The sequence below is a fragment of the Phocoena phocoena genome, chromosome 18 (assembly GCF_963924675.1).
Source record: "Phocoena phocoena chromosome 18, mPhoPho1.1, whole genome shotgun sequence".
In the NCBI taxonomy this organism is placed as follows: domain Eukaryota; kingdom Metazoa; phylum Chordata; class Mammalia; order Artiodactyla; family Phocoenidae; genus Phocoena; species Phocoena phocoena.
In genome coordinates this window covers 19,163,475-19,169,474 of record NC_089236.1, presented here as the reverse complement: position 1 = coordinate 19,169,474, position 6,000 = coordinate 19,163,475, and positions in this window count along the sequence as shown.

Here is a 6,000-nt window from a genome sequence, read left to right as displayed (position 1 = left end):
TACAGTTTGGAACATGCCTCCCATTACCAGACCATTCATCTGCCATGCATCAGGAATTAAGATACTTATAATCCCACAATTACCTGAGGAGCAGCACAATGATATTGCATAATATATTTTTGTTTGTTTCAAAATCACTGAGTTTTTAAATGGAGATATTTAAAAAATACCACATTTAAAATGAACCTTGTTCTAGTACTTATTTTTATCTAATTAATAGCCTTTACTTTTTAGAACAGTTTTAGACTTACAGAAAAATTAAGTAGATAGTTCAGAGTTCCCATAACCTCCCCTCCCTGACTCTCACACACAGTTCCTCCTTTTATTAACATTTTGTGTTAGTGTGGTGTATGTGTTACAAGTGATGAACCAATGTTGATACACGATTAGCTAAAGTCCATAATTTACATTGAGGTTCACTCTTTGTGTTGTAATTGGTCTATGGGTTTTGACAAGTGCATAAAATCATATATCCACCATGACAGTATCATACAGATTAGTTTTGTTGCTCTAAAGATCCTCTATTCATCCTATTCACCCCTCACCCATCTCCCTGGACTTGCCCATCTCCTGGACTCTTGGCAACTAGTGATTGTTTTACTGGCTCCATAGTTTTGCCTTTTCCAGAATGTCATAGAGTTGGAATCATATAGTTTGTAGCCTTTTGAGATTGGATTCTTTCACTCAGCAATAAGCATTTAAGGTTCCTCCATGTCTTTTCATGACTTGACAGCTCATTTCTTTTTATCACTGGATAATATGCCATTGTTAGATATACCACAGTTTATTTATCCATTCATCTAGTCAAGGATACCTGGGTTGCTTCTAAGTTTGGGCAATTATGAACAAAGATGTTACATGTACAGGTTTATGCATGAACATAACTTTTCAATTCAGTTGGGTAAAATCAAGGAGTGCAAATGCTGGATCACGTGGTAAGAGTATGTTTAGTTTTGTAATAAGCCACCAAGCTGTCTTCCAAAGCGGGTGGACCACGGCTTCCCTGGTGGCGCAGTGGTTGAGAGTCCGCCTGCCGATGCAGGGGAAATGGGTTCATGCCCCGGTCTGGGAAGATCCCACATGCCGCGGAGCAGCTGGGCCCGTGAGCCATGGCCGCTGAGCCTGCGCGTCCAGAGGCTGTGCTCCGCAGCGGGAGAGGCCACAACAGTGAGAGGCCCTCGTACCACAAAAACAAACAAAACAAAACAAAGCGGCTGCACCATTTTGCATTCCCACCAGCAGTGAGTGCGAGTTTCTTTGCTCCATGTCCTCACCAGCATGTGGTGTTGTGTTTTGGATTTTAGCCACTCTAATAGGTAAGTGGTGGTATATCTTGTCTTACTTTGCAATTTCCTAATGACATACGATGTTAAACATCTTTTCCTATCAGTGTTTGACATCTGTGTATCTTCTCTGGTGAGGTTTCTGTTCAGATCTCTTGTGCACTTTTTAATTGGGTTGTTTGTTTTCTTATTTTGCATTTTAAGAGGGTTGGGGGTTTTTTTTTTGGTATAATTTTGACACAAATCCTTTATCAGATATGTATTTTGCAAATATTTTTTCTCAGTGTGTCTTGTTTTTTCATTCTTTTAACATTTATTTGATATATTAAGAGCCTCAAAAATTGCAAGTGGCTCAGGCCTTTCTTGACTTCTGAGGAAGTACAGATGAGGTAGGTTATCCAGATAAGAATTTCTGGACCTGTTTGGCCATGAGATGTGAGGGGCTCTGAGCCACTCAGACCAGTAGTCACCAGTGAACAAGTAAGAAAAAAGAAATAGTGATACTGTCCTGCAATATGGCACCCACAAGGCACTTCACGTACCTTATTCCACAACTACTTTATGAAGTAGATCAGATCATTTAGATGGGAAGTAACCCATCAATCTATCAAGGATCAAACAGGTTCAACAAACTGTCCAGGGTCTCACATTTATTACAAGGCAAAACTGGTATTCAACAACAGGACACCACAAGGCCAGATGGAAGCTAACCTGTCTCAGGGCAGGTCTCATGACGGATGGACAGCAGAGCAAACAACTGCACCCGAGGGTGCTGAAGTTTGAGGCTCATCCCATCTCAGAGGGAAGAGGGGAACTGCTCACAGTAAGATGGATCCAGAGTGTCTGTTTGGTTTGAAGCAGGATCTCAATGAGCAGCAGAGGATGTGGAGAATAGGGTCTAATCCTCAAAGGAGAAGAAACGCAAAAATGAACAGAGAATTAAGGCTCCAGACCAGCAGACCAGGGAGAGCACAAGCGACAGACCCTACAGACCAATCACATCCTACAAACTGCAAGCCCAACTCCTTCAGGACGCAGGTCCTGAAAAGCAATATATAAACAGAAAGTTTGTCAGTTGACTGATACTTAAAGAGACCTAGAGGGATTTGTTGTTTAAAGGAAATGATATAGTGAATACTTTTTGTAATGTGAATTATTACCTCCTAATTATTATTGTTGTTGCTATTTTTGAAAGTCTGGTTTTAATCCATTGATTTTCTTAAATAGAACATCCTTTTAATCTGGTCTCTTTCTGTCAGATAGATATATAGATATAGATATAGATATAGATATAGATATAGATATAGATATATAGATATAGATCTGACATTTCCAAAAAAGAAATAGATGCTACTAATACATCTTAATTTAGCAAGGTTTAAATTTTTTTTTATGTTTATTTATTTATTTTTGGCTGCTTTGAGTCTTCGTTGCTGTGCACGCGGGCTTTCTCTAGTTGCAGCGAGCGGGGGCTACCCCTCGCTGCGGTATGCGGGCCTCTCACTGCGGTGGCCTCTCCCGCTGTGGAGCACGGGCTCCAGGCATGCAGGCTCCAGCAACTGTGGCACGCGGGCTCAGTAGTTGTGGCTTGCAGGCTCTAGAGTGCAGGCTCAATAGTTGCAGCACATGGGCTCAGTCGCTCCACGGCATGTAGGATCCCCCTGGACCAGGGATCGAACCCGTGTCCCTTGCATTGGCAGGTGGATTCTCAACCACTGCGCCACGAGGGCAGTCCCAGGTTTAAAGTTTAATCATTACCATGTATTCATTAAACTAAAAAATATAGTCTAAACCAGAATTTCCCAAACCTGACTATACACAGAATTAAACTGGGAGTGTTCAAAACACAGATCCCTGGGTCCCACCTCTTGAGCTTCTGAGTCAACAGGAAACATAGGAAGACTCGGGGTCTCCAGATGGGAGCTTGTGGCTTAGAACCTTTTGTGCAGCCACGGAGATTGAGCACACGGAGGTTAACACAGAGACGATCAGCCAGTGCCCAGGGGACAGATTTCCAGCTTACACTGAATGCAGTGATCAGTGTGGTAGGGGAGAGGTTGGCTACTGGCCTAATAAAACGGTCTCCAGAACCGAGGGTGGGCAGCTGTGTGCAGGCCAACGTGGAGGCAGGCCCTGGTCCCAGTAGGTCCCTCAGCCCCTGGAGAAGGCCTCTAGTACGAGATGCCTATGTTGCCTAAAAATTATTAGGGGAAAACTGAATGTGCCCTGTGGTAAGCAGAATGCCTCCAGCCCCAATGATGTCCAAGTCCTACTCCCTGAAACTGGATGTGTCAGTTTACATGGCACAAATAGATGGTTGTTAATCAGCTGACCTTGAGGTGGGGGGATTATCCTGATTATCTGGGGGTGGGGCCCAATGTAGTCACAAGAGTTCTTAAAAATGGAAGAAGGAGGAAGGAGAGAGCCAGAGAGATAACTGCGTGAGAAGGGCTCCACATTGCTGGAGAAATGGGGCCACAAGCTACAGAATGTGGTAGCCTCTAGAAGCTGGAAAAGGTAAGAAACAGAGCCAGAAAGGATCACAGCATGGCTGACGCCTTGATGTTAGCCCAGGGAGACCTGTGTCAGACTTTGACCTCCACAATTGTAAGATAATAAATTTGTGTTGTTTTGAGCCACTAAATCTGGGTTGTAAACAACACAAAATTTTTTTACAGCAAGAATATGAAACTAATACAATACCCATGACCAAGTTCTTAATTTTTTTTTTCTTTAGAATGCAAGGAAAGGAAAACTAGAACTTAAAATCTGACAGCCTGTCACTTCTTTGGATTGCAAGGCCCTGCAACCATCTCTGGTATTTTCCTTTTCTTTTCTTTTCTTTGAAGAGACAAAGAAGATTCTATATCTAAGACAACCAGGCTCATTTATTGGGCCAAGTTTTTAATATAGTATGATAGGATTGCTGGAAGATCCAGGATCCATATTTTAAAAATCTCCCTCCGTGTCTCTAAGTAGGCAGCCAGGTTTGCAAACCACTGGCCTAAAATTTAAATTCTAAACCCCATAATTAGGAGTCGCCACATGCCTAGAGAATGCGTACGGTGGATTATCATTAACCTTGGCAAGCATAACAATGTGGTGTCCACAGAGACTAAGCCTGGTGATGTAATGTTTCATCAATGACCTGAATAATGAAATGGTGAGCTCATTAAATGTGAATGGGGTACCAAAATGGAAAGCAGGCAGAGGAGGGCATTAATTAATTAATGAGGGTTGTTAAGATGGAGAGCATATTGATTCAAAGGACAGGTGACAGCAGGGTGAGGAAATGCTGGAGGAGTTGCTAGGAACGGAATGAAGTTCAATGAAGGCAAACAGAATAATACACATTCTGTAGAAGGGAAGGAAATAGCACAATAACAGGCGGGGTGGGAGCAGACTGTAAAATCAGAGAAGGATCCTGCAGTAAGGGCTGATCACAGAGATGGGGGTGCTGGGAGGGTGTGCAGGAAGGCCCCCTGGCTTGGGCCTCACATTCACATGGATCCTGAAATTTAGAATTCCTACATCATTTTGGTATGTGATGAAGGCGTTCCTTTCTTAATGTAAAGCTCACCACAGTTTTCTAATCCCAATTTTTTGCAACTTTTCCTTTCTTAATGCATTGGGAGCCTCAAAAAATGAAACTGGCCTAGATGTCTCAGCTTTAAGAGTCCTGACTAGAGATCATGGTGGATCACATATTCACTACTGCAGTCATAGGTGTGCTGCCATAGAGTACTTTTAGAAGGATTCACAAGGAGCAGTGAGGGTCTCTGTGAGGAAATGAGATTTACTTTAATTTTTCCTGAAGAAAGTATTAATAGGTACTTTTTTGATTTTCTGTTTCTTCCCCCCAGAGTTATACACATGTATAATCTAAAATGTCATATAGTTCTACAAGACTTGCTGTGAAAAACAGAAATCCCCTAGCTCCTCCACACGATTTTCCACCCTTTCACTTATTTTAGATGATTCTTCTGGCATCCACCCCCATGTCCCTACAAATTTATTTATCTATTTATTTATTTGGCTGCGTGTGGGCTTTCTCTAGTTGCAGGGAGTCGGGGCTTCTCTTGTTGCGGAGCACGGGCTCTAGGCGCGCGGGCTTCAGTAGTTGTGGCTCACGGGCTTAGATGCTCCACGGCATGTGGGATCTTCCCGGACCAGGGCTCGTACCTGTGTCCCCTGCACTGGCAGATGGATTCTTAACCACAGCGCCACCGGAGAAGTCCACCACAAGGTCTCTAAATTAACATATTTGAAATACTCTTCCTTGCTCTTTCAATGTTGGCCATTATCTGAGTTGTCCCCACCATAGAAGATAAGGATTTGGTGTCTTCCCCCCGGTTTCTCCCACCATACATGCTCCTGCTTCCCCATCCATCCCCCTGCCGACGCATTTACGCTGTGATCCCGGTTAGGTGAATAGTCACTGTGTGTGTTTCTGTGGCTATAGGCACTATTCACGGCTGAAGTATAGTAAATTATGATATCTCTTCCTTTCCTGCACACCTTTTTTTGTTCCTGGAACTAGTAATTGTTTTGCTTTTTCTTTGCTTCATTGTGTATGTATGTATGTATTTATTTATTTTTATTTTTAATTTTTTTGGCTGTGCCACAAAGCTGGCGGGATCTTAGTTCCCTGACCAGGGATGGAACTCGGGCCCACAGCAGTGAAAGCACTGAGTACTAACTACTGGACTGCCAGGGA